The sequence below is a fragment of the Penaeus monodon genome, unplaced genomic scaffold, assembly GCF_015228065.2.
Source record: "Penaeus monodon isolate SGIC_2016 unplaced genomic scaffold, NSTDA_Pmon_1 PmonScaffold_4164, whole genome shotgun sequence".
NCBI lineage: Eukaryota > Metazoa > Arthropoda > Malacostraca > Decapoda > Penaeidae > Penaeus > Penaeus monodon.
Window position 1 is genome coordinate 1 of NW_023658961.1, and position 20,415 is coordinate 20,415.

The following is a 20,415-nucleotide window of genomic DNA, read 5'->3' on the forward strand; positions in this document are numbered from 1 at the left end:
GAAAAGTTAAAAATCCAAAAAATAAAAAGTAAATCAAAACCAAAATAAACCCACAAAAAAAATTTCTTTTTAAATTTAAAAAGAATAAAATTAAAAGCAACAAAGGGAAAAAACGCATCCCAAAATACCTCCCAACATCACCCGGGGAAATGGGACTCCAAGTGTCAAGTCCCAGCTGTGATGTTTTGGTTGGAGGAAGGAGCAGAGGCTGGCATTTTCCCCGATTATGTTTTTCTGTGTGAAAGATATTTTGGTGTCACTAATTCATAAGTCAGGTAGGATTAGTGGAGGGTTAGAGTGTGATGTGTCATTAAAAGTGTGGTTAGAAGTGTAGTTTGTACATTGAGAGGTATAATATGGCGTTCCCTTCTCAATATTAGTATATTTCTTGATAGTTTGGTCCTAGGTTTGGTGCATTTGTTTTTGTTTTGTTATCTTTGCTGTGGATATTTTATTCAGTGTGTATTACTTTACGAAATGCAAGTAATTTTGCCATGCATGATACGTATGCATTGCATTTGTGGTCTTTGTGGTATGCATACATTAGCACTACTTTGCATACGTTTTGAGATGATTAGCTTTTGGTTTGCTTTAGATTTGTTTTGCCTTCTTTATTGAAACAAGTAGATGACTTTTCTGATTTAGGCATGACTGATACTATAATGCTATAATTTGTTTTAGGTTTATCTTAACACCAGATTGAAAAATGTGTAAGTTGAAAAAATTGCACATCCCAAGATGACAATTATGCACACACTTGTACAGAAATAAGACAGGACTGTAAAAGAAGTTGCAAAGCATTTTGAAAAGGCTCCTTTGTGAGCATTCATTGTGAATCAAACTTGCTTACAACAATACTTTGCAATTCCACTTAGCTCCTTAATCTCATTTGACCCTATCCTCCAAATAAGCTATACATTGTTTTTATCTTTATTTACTTCTAAAGGTATTGTATCTTTCATCTGATTTTTTTTTTTTTTCTTTGAATATACTGTAGAGCACATTTATCACTAATTACCTATATTTTCAGGTGTAAATCTAATTTTATGGAAAAAATAGGAAATGCTGTACCGGTAAGTAATAAGGAAAAGCAATACCTGGTATAATTTTTTTTAAACACACTATCCATCTTTTTAATTCATCTACTTTGTTTATAAATTCAATTAATATCCAGTAGTTAGTCCATTAACCTTTCATGTGCTTTGCACTCCTATAAAAAGATGTTAGATTTTTTTCAAGCAGGCCTTATGATCTTTGTCACAATTAATAGTGTTCCATTTGCTAGAGAAACAAGGACTTCAAGGTAAAAGGAACCCTTGAACTGCATCTTTTAGTTCTCATTCATTGTAGGGGAATAGTATGCAAGATTAAAAATGGAAAAATGATATTAAGGGTTCTGTACACTTGAGCTAATAAATTTTAAAAAAAATTCAATCAAATGAAGTACAAATTTAAAGTGTTTATTCTTATTGATACCAGGATTGCCTGTGTATGTGCACATTCCACCATGGTTTTGTTTTATTAGTTTTGTTTGAACATAGATGGCTCCAGAAGCACATATAGTTAAGATGCCAAATCCTAGGCCTACCCAACCTCAACTATTTACCCCATTCCTTGCTTTAGGGAAGGAAATTTTAGGGTTTTAAAACTTGTTATTATAGTTTATATTATTATAAGAATGATGACATAGAAAATAGAACGTAATGATAATATGTATGATCATGTATGATCAGGTAGGCCAAGTAATTGATAGCTTGTGAGTTATCTTGTAAATATTATTAGTAAAGGAAAACAGTGGACGTCCATGTATTTTAGAATTTACGAAATGTTTTTGGACCTGCTTACTAGAGGATTTAAAATGCAACATTTTTGTTTCAGGATGCGTCTGCGAGCATCTTCCTTGGTGTTTGGTGGTGCAGTGAGCCTTGCAACACTTGTGCTCTCTACCAGGTCTTAAGCTTACCACCAGAAACCATCCTCCAGGAGATGCAAAGGTATGGGAATCATTAGAGGGTTCATCTTTACAGTAGGACGCACTAAATATGACAAATTAAAGATGGTGTTCTTGTAAAGGGTGAAAGATGTAGGATTGGTATGAGAAAAATTTGGGCATGAATAGTAATGCCACAAACAAAGGAAAAAGATTGTGGAAAGTGCCGCCCACAGCCTAAGTCAATTCAGTGCTCCTGAGTTTCACCCCTATCATGCTGTGCATACTAAGTGAAGACAAAGTTTCCTGGTCAAATGCATCCATTTTAAAAATTACCATGTCCATGTGTGTACAGTGTTTAAAATGATTCTAGGGAATTTTAAAGTCTTATATTAAATTTTGAAAAATTTTGCATGTAATATTTTTTTAAGTTTACTTATCATGTGTGCTATTTTCCTTTTGGAAATGCGCTCTCTCGAATCTCGCCTGCAAGACTGGAAATGAAAATACAATCAAAACATCACACCATCCAAGAGATTAAAAATTTGGTTCGACAATTGGGCAGTGCCAACATCAAGGCAAATGGTCTTCTAGGACCAAGTGATTCTATTAGTTTACCAAACAAATTTGCAAGGTACAGTATCCAGAATAGTATTGTGGTCTTTTGCCCATCCACCTGCATGTCTTCCCTTACCATATCCCTAAACCTCCTTTGGTATTACTCTTCTCCTGCCTAGTGGCTCCATCTTCAGCATCATTCTTCCCGATAGAGTCTGTATCACCTTTGCACATGCTCAAGCCACCGTGATCTTGCCTTTTTTCTTTGTCTCCTCTGTATCCTACCATGTTGTCTGTAGGTATACTCATTTGTAATCCATCACGATTTTGTCATCCCAGAAAAAAAAAGCACTTTCTTTAACTCTTGTGTTGTGTGGTGGGGGTGGGGGTAGTCATATGGGATAAATTGTAGGGAGGAGATCTTCATTTTTTATGGATAAAGTTGGGACTAGTCTCATTACATTCAGAATGATAATGGTCAGGAGATACTCCTTCCACTTTCCTTTTTTTAAGAGAAATATAAATAATACATTTTAAAAAATATCAGTAGCTGTGAAAGTTAAATAATATATTTTTTTCAAATCATGCATTCATTTGTCACTTTTTCACTCTGTGAAAGACAGTCAAACCTCATGTCTTCGGAAATTCTTTATAAAAAAAACCCGTGTTATTTCTACTAGAATACATAATAATAATCCTCTCATTGATATAACAAAGTATTTACATATGGTACAAAAAAAGGGATTGAAAATGGTCCATGTATTGGCAAGAAATTTTTTTTAATACTTCCCTGTCTTTAGGAATAGTCTTAATGCAATGAATGTGAATGATATAAAGGGGAGGAAGTTCCCAAAAGAAATGCCCCCTGTTGTTATACATCAATAAAACCCTTTTCCAAAATTGCCCAGATGACTGTATATTTGGCAAGCAGCTGCATCACCTGTTGATATTCAGGTATGGTAACTAAGTCATGCATATCTTAAGTCAAATGCATTTATTTTTTATTTGTATAGAGAGATTCTTTTGATTTTTATTCCTTCCTAACATTTTTGTCTTGTTAAACAAAAAAAGTTTTCACCTTATTGCAGATGGAAGATGTCTACAACATTCTGAAATTCGACAACCCTGATGGTGCGCCTTGGAAACAAGGGTGGGAACATCCAGTATGACGAATCACAATGGACACCTGATAAGAAACTAAAGTCTTTGTTATTCCACACTCTCACAATGATCCAGGTTTGTAATGTTCATTTTGTTTAGAATAAACTTTTCATAAAGCCAATACTTACCATACTGGAAATGCTAAAAAGCATCTCACACAATTTCTAAAATCACCCTTTTAATTATTTTAAGGTTTATTCTCTTTTCTTTGTTAGTGGTACTTTGCCATGTGATTTTCGACCAATTGAATTTTGAAATATAAAAAATCTTAAGAAGATTCTTTGACATATGATAATAGTTAAAAAATTTAAGTTTTTAATGAATATATAATAAGAATGATATAATGGATGGGGCATTTTTTTGTATTTTTACTCTACCAAGTGTCTACAACCTGGGTTTGGTGCTTTGTGTCATGTGTGGTTGAGCCTCTCAAAAGTTGTGAACACTAAGCAGTTTTGTGCTTGTTTGGCCATGGCTGCAGTAGTTGAGGAGAAATAGCCCCTCAAAAGTAAACCTAAAACCTTTCTTTTAGCCTTATTATCTAAAAAATCTTTATACCACCTCCAAGAGCATTAGAGAGCAGTGTAGTTTTATGTTTCCTATGCTTCTTGTTTTTTTTTTCCTCAAGTAGCTGACTGTACATGCACCCAAACTCATTGTTCGGTGAGCACTGGGAGATCCCTTCATCTCCCCCCCCCCCCCCACACCTTCCCAGTGATTGTGTGGAATTTCCCAAACATAATCTAAAATTATCTTGAATATGTTTTGATATTCAGTCATCATATGAGGTGTCTGGAAGTAAAGGGTTGACATTATCCAATATACATTTTTAGTTAGATATACCAGGCAGGTAGGCAAAACTCATTTTCTCTGACTCCCAAATAACGTGCAAGCTTTTCTTACTTTATAACAAGAGAATGAGTTGAACAATATCATCATGTAGTAACAAGAATTCCTTAATGTCATGTAGTGCTGTGTAAGTGTTCATTGCAATTAATAGATGATCATCTTTGTAACAATTATGCAAATAAATGGGGGGGGATGATACTGTGCAGTAGAACTTTGCAAATGGTTTATTTTAAAAAATTTATGAAAAATCAACATTTTGATTTAAAATTAAATGATTTATACATAATTTAGTGAGAATAACATAGACCAAAAAATAATATAGATATCAGAAATCCAATCCATAACTAATCTCAATTGGAATACAGATATTTTAGCAGTTAATTAACATACCTATTTATATATTATATATAATATATATTATATATATATATATATATATATATATATATATTATATATATATATATATAATATATATATATATATATACATATAATAGGTATTTAATTTAACTCTAAATATCTGTAACATTTGAGATTATTATGGTGTTGAAATATATATAATATATATATCTATATATATTAATATATATTATATATAATATATATATATATATAGATATGATATATATATATATATAATATATATATATAATATCTTTTTTTTTCTTTCTTTTTTTCTTCTTCTCTCTCCTCTCTCTCTCTCTCTCTCTCTCGTCTCTCTCTCTCTCTCTATCTCTCTCTCTCTCTCTCTCTCCTCTGCTCCTCTCTCTCTCTCTCTCTCTCTCTCTCTCTCTCCCCCCTCCCTCCCTCATATTATACAGCAGGGCCAACCAAATAAAATTAGCACTAACAGTAACTTCACAGGGACAGAGAAAAGTGAGAACATCACATGTAAAATTTTAAATACAATTTACTCAAAAACAAGGATGTGGTCATGCTGCCCCTGTACCTCCGGACACCTCAAATCAATTTTTTTCTTACTGGTCCTTTTTTCTTAGGTATGTGAATAACTTTTTAAATGGCTTTGTGCTCACAATTACTTAGCATTTAAAGGACTGTTTTTTCATGTCTTCACAAATATTTTAGATGAGCTCATTCAAAGAGGTATGATGGTATTTTTAACACTCCACCACATTATGCACTGTGAATTGGCACAGAATGATCTGAGTGTAAGAGTTAAAATGAGCTATTGATATTAACAAAGTTGGTCCCAGGTCTAAGTAGACATTGGGGACAAGTTCATAGAGTAACACTAAGCAGGGATATGCTGAAGGGTGGCCAGTTCCTTTCTCCTCAGACTTTGACCCCAGCATGCTGAAGTCAGCATCCTAGTACCCACTCACAGCTGAGGCAACTGAGAGGGGCAACAAGGTGCAAACCCAGGACCTTGTGATTGCAAAGTCAGTGCTCTACCACTGAGCTGTGCCATCTCTAGAAGGTTAATTTTGGAAACCAATGCAACATATATTTCTAAACCACATTTTAAGTAGCTAAAAAGAAGTGGGCTTTGTTTTCAAGGTTGAAAGGGACTGCCTGCTTTTGGCTGGCTTGACCCAGGTGCCTCACTGCCACACATGGCCCAAAATATGGGTAGGAAGTTTACTTGAGTGTGGCTTATAGACCTGGCCCACACAAACACTCGTATGCAGTATTGAGACTCCTTGCCTGCCCTTTGCAATGTTATTATCTCATTTTCTACTTAAGCGTTTTTTTCTTCTTTCAAGTCCATATTTGTTATTAAATATACTGTATCATATGGGTAATTGACAGTTTTCCTTGCACACTCATATCAGATCTCTAGGTTGTCTATTACTCTGTGCATTATTAAAATAAGTAACATTTCTTATTTGGTCATTTTTCAATATTTTTTGTATTATTTGATTTCTGTAAACCAAACTTGCACTGCCAGTCACAGTGAGCAGGAATAGGATCCTGAGTATGAAAATAGTTGTCCTCCCTGCAGTTGGCACTCTTCTAGCCATGGCTCGTGGATGGTACATTCCACACTCTTTTCCCTTGGAAATAATAAACGAGCCAGTACCAAATGCCTACTGAGTCTTTTTTTCCTCCAAGAACTTTTACACCCATGGCAAGTCATTCCATCACTTTCCCATGATAGTGTATTCCCATCACCCATCCTTCAGCCAAATTTTTTCATGGTGTGATGGTCATGTCCAATCCAGTGAATGATCTGTTAGAATTGTTATTGACTCTATGATTTTTATAATGTCATTAAGATATTAATAACAATTAAAAACTGAAAAGAACCTTCCAAAAAAAATTATATGTACATTTTCAGCTGTGTGAAAAAAAAAAAACAGAAACCATATATAGTTTGGAAATTTTTCAGTAGAGTGGATTTTCAAATTTCTATTTAGTTTCATGTAGAGAGATTATTTACAATATGAGCAGAATTCTGTAATGTTGGAAACCACAGTAAATGTCTGCTCTTAGTTATATGTCCATTAAATTTGCTTCACATAGCAATGACTAATTTCAAAAGAAAAGTATTGAAATATTGCCATGTTTAATATATCTAAACTAAGAGTGAGGTCAAGTATAACTATAAATAGATCATACAAAGCCAAAAAAAAATCATGCAGATATACATTTGAAGTATAAAGGAATTTTCTCATGGAACTTAGACTGGTTGAGAAACAACATGTTGCATCTGATGTGTTCTGGCCTTTATTAGTTCCAACAAGCGTTGCAATTATATAAGGTGCCAAAAGTGCCATATTTGTGAGTTGCTCATCATTTGATCATACAATTAGGCATCAATGTATGTAGAATTCTTGAGTAAAAACGGGTAGAGTATTGCTTCCTTGAGGGCGCCTGTACGACTCCCTTTTTCATCAAATTTTTTGTATATTTGATATATATATATATATATATAATATATATATTAATATATATATATTATTATTATATATTATAATATAATATATATATATATATATATTTTCCTTGTTTCTACCTTTGTTTCTCTTTATGATGTTTATCTATGTATTTATTTTCACAAATACTTAATTGAGTATTTCTGTTTCTTTGCATTTGGATATGTACACACAAAATAAGTATTAATATTATAAAATATTATCTCAAATCAAGGTTGGATCAAAACTGTAGAGCAGTACTTCAGTGATCAAACAAGACATATACTTGATCATATGGTGCAGAGGTTACCACAGGATCAGCGACGCAAATTTATTTGGGCTGAAATGTCCTACCTCTCCATGTGGTGGGATCAGCAGCCTGAGAGCGTCAAGGATTGTTGTAAGAAGGTGAGGTATTTAGACTTAGAATAGCATATGAGTTGTTATTTGTAATATATTGTGAAGTCATGTGTGTATGTGTGAAGGCTTGGGCAGTAGAATCCCTTCTATAGGTTTTTATTTTGTTTTATTGTATGAAATAACTGGAGATACATTGGCCATGAAATAGTTCTATAGGTAAGGTACTTTTAACTTCTTGTCTCACATAATTTTAATACTTAAGTATATATTTTTTTTTTATTTAAGTGTATTTGATTATTTATTGTTGCTGTTTTTTCTTTGCAGCCTAGCCGATCGTGGTCAGCTGGAAATAGTTACTGGTGGATGGGTGATGAATGATGAGGCAAATACCCATTATTTTGCTATGTTGGAAACAGATGGTTGAAGGGCATGAGTGGGTTAGACTTAACCTTGGAATCAAGCCAAAGTAGGTGTCCAGGCTTTTAGGATTTATTCCTCATTTAAATCATTTATAAAGATTGTTTTTTTATATTGTAAGATTTTTGTATATTATCTCTTAAAATGAGATGTTTTTTGTTACCCATATGTTGATTAATGATATTCTTGTGATTTTGTTTTGTAGCAATGGCTGGGCCATAGATCCATTTGGGATGACTCCCACCATGGCCTACTTGCTGAAACGCATGGGCCTGGAGAATATGCTTATCCAACGTTGTGCATTACTCCGTGAAGAAACACTTGGCAAGAGAAAAGAGCTAGAGTTTAAATGGCGACAGATCTGGGGTAAGGATTCCTTTAAGTATGTTATAGTCACATTCAGTGTTATGGAAAAGACTGGACTTGGTTTGAAAAGTTTTGTTTATTAATATTCTTTATATTCTTTTTATTTAAGAAAGTTTTTGGCTCATCAGTCTTACATATAATTATCTTTTTCAGACACAGGTTCATCCTCAGATATGTTTTGCCACATGATGCCCTTCTACAGCTACGACATACCCCATACTTGTGGCCCTGACCCAAAGATTTGCTGTCAGTTTGATTTTCTGCGAATGTCGGGATCTGGCGTTACTTGCCATGGAGAGTTCCTCCACAGCCTATTACCAGTTACAATGTGAAATCAAGGTTAGAATCAAGCTCTATTTCTTTCTTTCTTCTACTTTCACTTATTTTCTCCTTCTCTTTTTTATCTTTCTTACATTCTCCTCTTTTTTTTTTCCTTTCTCTTCTTTCTCTAATTTTCTCCTCATTCTCTCTCATTCTTTTCCTACTCTTTCTTTTTATTTCACTTCTTTCTCCTTCTCTTTTGTTCTCATTATCTTTCTATTCCACTTACACACACACACACACACACACACACACACACACCACACACACCACACACACACACACTCACTCATCACATCCACTACACTCACACACTCACTCACACACTCACTAATCACTCACTCACACACTCACACACCTCACACTCTCACTTCTCTCTCTCTCTCTCTCTCTCTCTCTCTCTTTTCTCTCTCTCTCTCTCTCTCTCTCTCTCTCTCTCTCTCTCTCTCTCTCTCTTTCTCTCTCTCTCTCGCTCTCAGTCTCTCTCTACTCTCCTCCATTCTCCCCAAAAACTCTCTCTCATCTCTCTTCTCTCTCTCTCTCTCTCTTTATTTTTTATTCATGAAATTGGCAGTTAGCACCATGTAAATCAGAAAAAAAAAAAAAAAAAAAAAAAAAAAAAAAATATATATATATATATATATATATATATATATATATATATTATATATATATATATATATATATATATATATATATATATATATAAATAATAATAATAATCTTGACATGATCTCAAAGAATCGGGATCCATTCAAGGGCCGAGCTTCTCCTAGCCCAGTACCGGAAGAAAGCACAGCTCTTCCGCAGCAATGTCCTCTTGGTCCCTCTTGGTGATGATTTCCGATATGTACGTGCCGAGGAGTGGGATAACCAGTACACCAATTACCAGAAGCTGTTGATTACATGAATTCCAGAGAGGATTTACATGTTCAATTTAAGGATTAAAATATTCCAAATATATAGTTGTCTGTCTTTATATATTGGATAATTGGAAAGTTATGTCAACATGTGTGCTTGCATATAACCTTTCTCATTCAGTCAGTTGTTTACTTTGAATTAATTTGCTGTTAAATTCTAAATGACAGTGAATGCATGATTTGAAGCTTGACAAATTTCCAGGCTCAATTCGGCACTCTTGCGGACTATTTCCGTGCCCTGCATGAGGAGACTGATTCACCAGCAGGAGAGGAACAGGGGGTCTTCCCAACCTTATCAGGAGACTTCTTTACGTATGCTGACAGGGATGATCATTATTGGAGTGGTTATTATACTACACGACCATTCCATAAAGTTTGGATCGCATACTGGAAGGATACTTAAGGTGAGTGTATCAGGTTTTAATATGGCTGTGATGAAATATATAATGGAGCCTGATTCTGTTTCTCTCATCATGAACCTAGGATCACAATAATGTTTTGTGCCATCTGTCCTTTTCTTTTTTCAATTATTTTATTGCTAATCATCCTCATTTTACTGAATATGGTTAATGAATGGCTAAATTTTAAAAATAGGCACATATTGATTTCTTAACATTTTGTTCTCTTAAATTTTGTAAATGCAAGTGTCATGTAGAATATGAAATAGGGTGAAGTCATTTTTATCATTATGGTATCAAGCCCTGCTTTACCATTTTTTCAAGATTTTATGTTCTGTTAGTCTTCTGTGATATTTTTATTGTTTTTCTGCTTTTTCATTGATGTTTGATCCTATTCTTTCCTTTTTTAAGGCATTGATATACTGAAAAGTTTTTTTATCTGCTTTCAAACGATAATTAATTTGCTCAGATATATTTGATGATTTATAACTTGAATAGAAATACTCTCCCTAGGCTTGCTCTAAATCAGTAGGTTGACCCAAGGCCAAGGTTCTGGCTAAAAAACAATAACTAGTGTGCTGCTAAGATCTGGCTGTGGGAAATAGCCCATTGACACAGTGATACTTTGTAACTGTAATCAAAAAGTTAATTTGTTAACTAAGGATTGATTAAGCAGCATACCCAAATTCAATGGAAAGTATATTGTATATTAAGTTTTAAAAATCCAGACATACTTCAGCACGAGTATTAAGAGTCAGATTAGAATAAAAATGTGACAGTGAACATGGAACACCAGGGCTTGGGGTGAGTTGCTATTTTTTCTCTCTGTGATTCAACAGATTTACATCATTATGCTATTCCCAAGGAACTAAAGACAGTTAGTAGTATATGTTTGCTTTTCTGACATTGCCTCCATTGTATCTAATCAAAAAAAGAAATTCTGTATTAATGATTCTAAAGAGTGGTAACAATTTTTTTCTTTCTTTTCAGAGGTGCTGAGATCTTGTACTCCTCATGCTCGGAAGTCAGATGCAATAAAACCACCAATGCTGAGTTACAAACCTCCTGTGCTCGTTTGTTGGTGGCTCGCAGAATTTGGCATTTTTCCAGCATCATGAGGCATTATGGAACTGCTTAAAGCATGTTGTTGTGGATTATGCAAAGAGTGAGTACATCATGTGAGTCTTCAAAACAGCATTTGGTATACATTTTTTTTCTGTTAGCAGAATAGACTCGTATCTATATGATCTCGAATCAGATGTGAAAAACAATGTCAGCATGAAATAGTATGAACTCATATTCTTGTGATTTCAGGAAATTGAATCCATGTACATCATGATTTGTTTTTGTAAGCTATATATAAATAATGGAATGTCCATGAGTTTCACCAGCATTGCTTTTGTTACACTAACTTTTTATATTTTAGCATGTGGAATATCACAATGCCAGCTGTGCATCACAGCACCATTACCTTCTTGAACAGTTAAACTAATTAGACTTTGTTATAAGCTATATTTATAATTATGATCAACGTACACCTACAACAAACAAACACACGCCACACACACGCGCAGCGACCACACACTACATAAACACAGCGTAGCACCACATTACACACCACACACACATCTTTACACTACATCTATTCTACACACATAAGACAACATCCACACACTTCACACATACACAAACACACACACACACACACCACATAGCACACACACACACACACAAAACACACACACACACACACACCACACACAACACACACACACACCACACACAACACACTACTCACACACCACACACCACCACACACACCACACACACACACACACACACACACACACACACACACACACACACACAACACACACACACCACACTCACACACACACCACACACACACACCACTCACTCACACACACACACACACACCACACACACACACACAACCACACACACACACACCACACACACTCACACACACACACACACACACACACACACACACACACACACACACACACACACACATCATACAACACATAAACACATATACACAAACACACACACACAAACACACACACACACACACACAACCACACACACACAACACACAAACTCACACACACACCACACACACACTACACACACACACACTACACACACACACACACACACACACACACACACACACACACACACACACACACACACACACACACACACACACACAACACACACACACACACACACACACACACATGCAGACGACAAACACAAAAGTAGGGACTAGATTAATAAACAAACGCATAAATAAATGTATGGAATAAGAAATACACAGTATTTACACTGGTTTGGTACTGAATATCCACTATTCTTTGCATTATTTTCAGCGGAGTTATAATGCCAATGCGATCAGTTTACTATGAATTAGGGAAAAGTCCTGGAGCACAACAAGTTAGCATCGCACATGATTGTGGCCTAAGAGATGGTTCATCGGTGCCAATAGTCATCTACACCCACTGGCACAGCGCCGTCAGGAGCTCTTCACAATTAGAACATCAAGCCCATATGTGGAAGTAAGCTGGGAAGCCAGTTAAAACCTTTTGTAAAGAGATAGGATAGCTGTGATCATAGTTATGTAAGCAGCTGAATTTTTATCACCCTTTGGTCATTATGCAACTTTTCTTTTGTGAGTATGTGAAGTTTCACTTTGGGAAAAACAATCTTTGATATAGGATTTATCAGTCTTCTTTTTCTTGATTCACATTTTTTTCCCCCCATGGGATTGCTAAGCGTGAAATTGATAAGTACCATATAAATTACTTTTCAGATAATTGATAGCAAGAGAAAATGGTGCCATGTCAGTGGATCCTGTCTTTCTAAATCAGATAGATCGCAGACAATGTTACATCACTTTCTTGGTTGATGTACCAGCTCTGTCACTTATGACATACACCATTAAAGCAGAGAACCAGGAACTGTTAACACCCAAGTATGTTAACTGAGTCTCTTCTCTTCCTTTTGTTTCTTATCTCTTCTTATTTAGCATCTCACGCCTCTCAACTCTTGCACATCATCTCCTGTATCTCTCCTATTTTTTAATCAAAGGTACAGCTGTCATCTATTATGTATCTGAAGTATGTGTCTATATATAAGATGGCAAAAAATAAAATTTCTGAAAAGTAATTTATAAATATTGAATTGACAGGATGGTCATGTTCTCTGATGTGATTGTGCGACACACGTAGCACCTACAGTACCAAGTGTCTTCAATGTAATTGAGGAAAAGGACACCAACCCATTTTCAGTGCAGACAGATCAAGTCGAAGCTACATTTAGCAGTAATGGCTTACTCCAGGCTGTGACAAGACAAGGGCAGACAATTCCAGTCTCTTTGGAATTTGTTAAATATGGAGTCAAGTATGATTATTTGACAACAACCTTAACTTGTTGATACTGAAATACATGCCCAGTAATATGGATATGCAGGGTCTAGAAATAAATACAATATAAAATTCCCCCAAGATTTAGCTTTTCTTTTTTAATTATTGTAGATTATAGTTGTAGTAATAATATAATAATAATAATAGCAGTCTCATATTAATCATTCTGTGATTTTCCTAGGAATAATCGGGAGACTAGTGGTGCATACTTGTTCCTGCCAGACAAGGAGGCAGTGCCAGTTGACATAGGCAGGCTGGCGTTATGCTCGTCAAGGGACCTCTTATGTCAACTGTGTCCATGCAGTTGAAAAATGTCCATCATGTTGTCAAGATCAAGAATTCCCCAGGTATTCAGTTGTTTCTTTTTCTTTGTGGTGTTTATTTATCCATGTGTCTTAATGTCTCCATGTTTTAATAATGTATTTCTTTTAATTGAATCATATTTTATTACCTAATCACCAACAACAAATATAATATGTAAATGTATATTATATATATATATATATTTTTTTTTTTTTTTTGTGCTCAGGTGTTGATGGCATTGGACTTGACATCAGTAATCATGTTGACATCACTGCAGAGCACAATTTCGAGTTTGCCATGAGGCTAAACACAGGAATAAAGAATGACAATATTTTTTTACACAGATTTGAATGGATTCCAGGTTAGTCTAAGTCATAAAACATACAGTTTCATTTGCATGGCTATGATTTTGTTTTCACATATATTCACAGGTATATGCAGACACACTTGAGCAAACAATCATGCAGTTGAACACAAACACACACACACACACACACACACACACACACACACACACACACACACACACACACACACACCACACACACACACACACACACACACACACACAACACACACACACACACACACACACACACATTGATACAAATACACCTGTAGGTGGATATACACACACACATTTCCACTAAAGATCCATGATCTCTGACCCCCTAGACTGAGAGTATAGGAAATTCCATGCCTTTCTAGATGGGAATACTTGCGCATGCTAACTCTTTACAAACTATATAAGCTTTTACAGAAAAGTCAAAGTAACACTGGTAACTTTAGGATATTCTATACATTGAAAAAATATAATATTCAGAGGAAACTCTCTAATTGTTGACTCATATTGTACCTATGTATAGTCTGTGTGTTATTTTGTGTCTCTCCATGTTTTTTTCTTTTCTTTTCTTTTCTTTTCTTTTCTTTTCTTTCTTTCTGTGGGTGTCTATAAATACCATCTACACTTATACCTCAGAGGAACAATGGTCTGGTGCTTCTGATTTTCTGTTATTACAAATGCCAAGTTTATAGTGGCAAATATGTACATTTGGTACTACTGTTAAATTCTAATTGTATAAGAACACGTATACAAACATATATAGGCCACGGTGGCCATGTGGTTAGAGCATTGGACACAAGACTTTCACGACGGCAATCTGAGTTCGAGGGTTCGAGTCACTGGCCGTCACGTTGTTCCCTTGGGCAAGGAACTTCACCTCGATTGCCTGCCTGGCCGCTATCCGGGTAAAGCCGCCAGTCGGGAAATAGAGATGGTGACTCGATAGAAACACTGGGCGGAAGGCAACGGCAAACCACCACTCTAAATTGCCAAGAAAATCATGGAAATCCATGATCGCCAGCATCCTTGTAGGACAGGGCACTTGAAAAAAAAAAAAAAAAAATACAACATATACGTACAATTGTACTTGGATAAAAATTCATATGCGATAGATCCCACAGACACACATGGATGATACAAACATTTGGGTGAACTCAGACAAAAGCTAATGAGAACACACACATGGACACACACACACACAAACACACACAACAAACACACACACACCACACACACACACACACACACACACACACACACACACACACACACACCAGAAACACACACACACACACCACACACACACACACACACACACAACACACACACAAATATTAATATATATATCTAATAATATATATATATATATATATAATATATATATATATATATATATATATATATATATCAGACTTGTACAAAATATTGATATGCACATACACATTTACAAATGCATACAAACAAGTAGATAGACACATACTCACACACCTCCCTCACTCACTCACTTTCTCTCTTTCTCTGTATATATATATTTTGGTAATAGCTACATCTGTTAACCCATTGCCGACGGGTGGCATGTACGCACATGCCATGGCATGGCGGGACCATCTGCCGGGGCACGTGCACACATGCCATAGAGTATGTATGGACATGCCATGAGTTTTTTTTTGTTACAATCACGGCAAAAGATTATTTTTCTGCCAGTGAAAGTGTGATTAAGTCGGTTTTAACACTTTCTCATTTTTACCATGCAACAAACAAAAAAAATGCAACAAACCGACGATTTCAACTCCATGATGCCGCACACTGCTTATTTTATTCGGACTATAGACTGAATAATGATCAACCATGGAGTCTATATAACTACAAAAATACCCTTCAGTCTCGATTTATCAGGAAGTTTGGCAAGTACAGACTTAAAAAATAATTAAAACTGAAAATACAACGGCATGGGATGCTGGTATTTGGCATGAGTGGTCGCGCATGCTAGGGCGACGATATAAGCCCCCGCAGCAAGGCCCTGGCCTCTATGAATGCTACCCGTCAGTTATGGGTTAAGGATTTATTTTACATAATTTCTCCCCATTACCAGATTATCAAGCGAGTGAGGTACGCAAAGCTACCCCTTCAAGCAAACTACTACCCAATTCCATCTCAAGCTTTCATCCAAGACAAAGACTTCCGCCTCTCTCTCATCTCTGCTCAGCCTCTTGGTGGCGCCTCCTTGCAAAGTGGACAGCTGGAGGTAAGTGCAATATATTCTAGGCTTTATAGTTTTTCCAGGATATTTTTCTGTAATTATGGAGGACCCATACAGATTATTATTAAAGCATATACAGGATATTAAAGCATGTACTTCAATTATTTTATTTCTCTCTCTTTCTTTTTTTTCCACCCATCAATAATTAGATCATGATGGACCGCCGCCTAAACCAGGATGACAACCGAGGTCTTGGCCAGGGTATCCTAGACAATCTCCACACTTCCAATAACTTCCGTGTTTTGGTCGAGCCAAGGATCTCCACCAAGGTTTGCAGTTTTTATGTTTACTAAACCCTTTAGAATTATAACTTGTTGCCTGAAACAAACAAAAAGTTCGACTAGAATGTTGATAGATTGGTAGATAGTCATGCAGCTATTTGATATTTAAACAGAGATTAAGCATATAATGACTGAATGAGTTTATATGACTGAGACTATAGCTCCTGTGAAATTTAATTAAAGTTTAAAGGGCAGTACCTCAGCATTACAAAAGGACTTGCTTTGTGTAATCACTTACAAGTTAATGAGAGCAATATTGCTGCAGGAATCTGGTCCAGCTCATGATGGTCCTGCAGCTTTCCCATCGCTTGTGGCTCATGCAGCAACCAACACCCTTCTTTATCCAGTCTACTCTTTGATACCAGTGTCCAAGGTGAGAAGCAATTGTTTTCCTTTTGTGCTGGCAGGATAAGGTGCATTTGCTATGTCATCAAGAGCTCATGTTATAGGTATTTTTGATTCTCCCAGTTTCTAAATTATAATTAGAATGAGTTTACATACTGAAGATAGGAATAGATATTATAATATCATAGTGTAACATATACACCTAATGTCTCACAGGATTTACTTCCAATTCTGACTAAAGTTTGGTATAACTAAGAAATACTGTATTTTGATTTGCTTGAAAATTTATTTATGTATCAGAATATGACTTGCAAAGTTTACCTACGTTTTTTCTCTAACATTTTCCATCATCCATAGGTGGGTCCCATGCATTCATCTTGGACTGTTGGTGGGGAACTGCCTTGTGATGTCCATATGGTCAACTTGCGCACCATGTTAGACCCTCCAAGTACTACAGGTGCTCAGAGATTGCAACATCCTGCAGGCAAGACCACATCCCTCACACTGCATCGTCTGGGTTTTGACTGCGGTTTGAAATCCCAGGGACTTTCATGCTCTACAAACGGAGGAAAGGTTAGGACAGACTTGCCTTTTTATTATTTGTTTAATGTGCTCTATTCTTAGAAAGGTAGGTGGCATTCACTGAGTTGAAGGATATAAAATTTGATGGTTATGTGATAGTGCACTACTAATAAGTAGTGTTTCTTATCCCCTTCAATTGATGATAAAACTGGACACAGTGTTAAGGCGTTCTTTCAGAATCAGAGGAATATCATGTTGGAAGATCACCTTCAGCATTTATAAATACCTAATAGCTAGATTGAAGTTCAGATATGAACTAACATCATAGCAACGTAAAGAGTATTAGAATTCAGCAGAAACTCTTGTTCAATGTGAGCTCTTAAGTTAATTTCCCATCATTCAAGTCTACCCACATTACCCTTGTGACCAATGTGAGTACCTATGAGAGATACACTGTTAAATACCTACAGTAAACAGCAGATAAAAACAAAACTTACAAAGGCGAGTTAAAAACAGAACTATGTTCTGTGTATATTTCATTGCATTTTTTATGAACAAATTATTTATTAATTTATGTTAATAGAAAATATGGTTTTGAGAATAATGAAAATTGAATTTATTTTCCTGGTTAATGAAAAAGACTAATTTACTTTCCAGGTTCGCTTGTCAGAAGTGTTCCCCAACATGTTCAGTGAGCAGGTGCACCAGATGTCGTTATCTATGTTATATGAAGGTGTTGACATGACAAAGTCATACACTTTGTCCTTACAGCCCATGGAACTTTATACATTCAGACTTCTTCTTAGCTAGCTAATATGAAACTTTCTTTAGCTGTACTGTTCTCTGTGTTGGGCAGCATTGTTATTTTATAGATAAGTTGTTTATAGTTTTCTTATTACTTTACATTGAACCTTTTAAATGCTGTTTAAGTATTAGTGTTTGTTATGTTTTTTTTTTGAGTGATTTTTCAAGTCTTTAGAATCACAGAAAAAAGTGAAATTTAAAAGTAGAGTATGTAAAACTGACACCTACAAGGGTGTGAAAATACTTTTTTTTATTGTAGTTGCTGTAGGAGCTATGCCACACTTGTATGGTTGTATTAATAGTTTTTTTTTTTATGGCAGTAATGCTTCTTGGGACCATCAATGTAGAATTGAATTTAGTTAGTTTGTTTGTTTTTTGTTGTTCTAATTTAGGGAAAAAAATAGGGAGGAAACTTGTGTATTCTTTTTTGGCATAAAAGAGATATTTTTTGTGCAGGGGTGCATGGCCATGGTGTTTACAAGGTCTGATATATGATGCATGTTAACTAGGAGTATGACAATAACAAAAGCAAGTGATTTACAATATTGCAAGCAGCAGCATTTGGAAAGTAAGTACTGTATTTCAGATTTGCTTGTTTCTTTCTATGATGAATGTGAATGGAAACAGTACAAACTGCTTTGGAGTGTTATATGTCATGAAGCTACTACTCAGGAAAAGGACTAGGAACGGATTATGATCATGTCTGTATTACTTCAGTGCAGGATTTCAGATATATAAATCAAAATGCAGGTTTGTTACACTGAATGTTTTGAATGTTACAAACATTTTAGCTCCAATATTGCCCTCAATATTAGAGTAGCCATCAAAAAGTTTTTAGATGACAGTTGCTATAGAAGTGTTGTAGCAGGTGGTGTCTTGTAATTCACTTCGAATAACTGTGAAAACAGGTATGGTAACAGTATCGTAAATATTTCGTAAAACTCTTGGTAGCAATCTGTAGAGTGCACCTTTTACGTAGATTTTTCAGTTGAAATATTTTTTGTGATTAATTTCTTTCTTTTTTATTTTTGTTTGCCCTATATTATACATGATACTGCAGACAAGTATGACTTCAGCATTCCTGATACACCCAAGACCTGATTTTTATTGGCTTGGACAGATGTAAATCTTTCAAAACATGGAATATGGGGCAGGTACATATTTGCATTGTGTAATGCATAATAATCACTGTCTGGCTTCAACATTTTTCTGTAGACAGAATTTCACAGCACTTTTGATCTGCATTTGTGATAATTGACCTTTGACTTTGCACTGATTTGAATTGATGAATCATAAGAGGCTGTTTGCTATGCAATTTTAATTCATTATATTTCAATATGGAGGATCATTGCCATTATATAAGCAATAAAGGTGCATGTCTGTCAAGTGGTTCTTTTTTAAGGAAAATTGTTTATTTTGAGTATATAAGCAAAAATTATTGTAATATGCCAGAACGTCAAATTAAAATTAATAGATATACTAATGATAAAACTTTTTTAAAGAACCAATGCTAAATTACTGAGCAGTGCTTCTCTTCATAATTTTGTTGGATATTTCTGTTTTATGAATTATTAAAAAGACAACCTTGTTCTTGTCTTTTTCAAACTGTAGGTAGATTTTGGCTAGTGAGTTTTTTATTAAATTTGGAAGAGGTTGTGTTTGTTATAAAGCACATGATATAGTTTTTGTGTTGATAATAAGTATCAATATATACTATATATATATATTATATATATATATATATATATATATATATATATATATACAATAATATACATATATATAATCTCTTCTTTAACGGTAGGTTCATTCTGAGCGCGTGGTCAGCATGATATTAATTGTAGTTTCATGTGTGATGCTTTTATATTATTATATATACATATAAATACATATATATATATATACATATATAATATATATACTGTACAAATATAAAATATATATTATA

The 20,415-nt window shown here is 35.0% G+C and overlaps 1 long non-coding RNA gene and 1 pseudogene across 1 annotated transcript; one reads left to right on the forward strand and one right to left on the reverse strand.

The window, feature by feature from the left end:
* Positions 1 to 245: 245 nt before the first annotated feature.
* On the forward strand, positions 246 to 18,989 carry LOC119570849 (annotated as a pseudogene).
* Positions 16,705 to 17,604, reverse strand: LOC119570851. Its single transcript, XR_005228476.1, has 3 exons — positions 17,467 to 17,604; positions 17,035 to 17,196; positions 16,705 to 16,833 (listed from the first exon to the last, which is right to left on the reverse strand). It is a non-coding gene; the product is annotated as an uncharacterized LOC119570851 (long non-coding RNA).
* Positions 18,990 to 20,415: the final 1,426 nt, after the last annotated feature.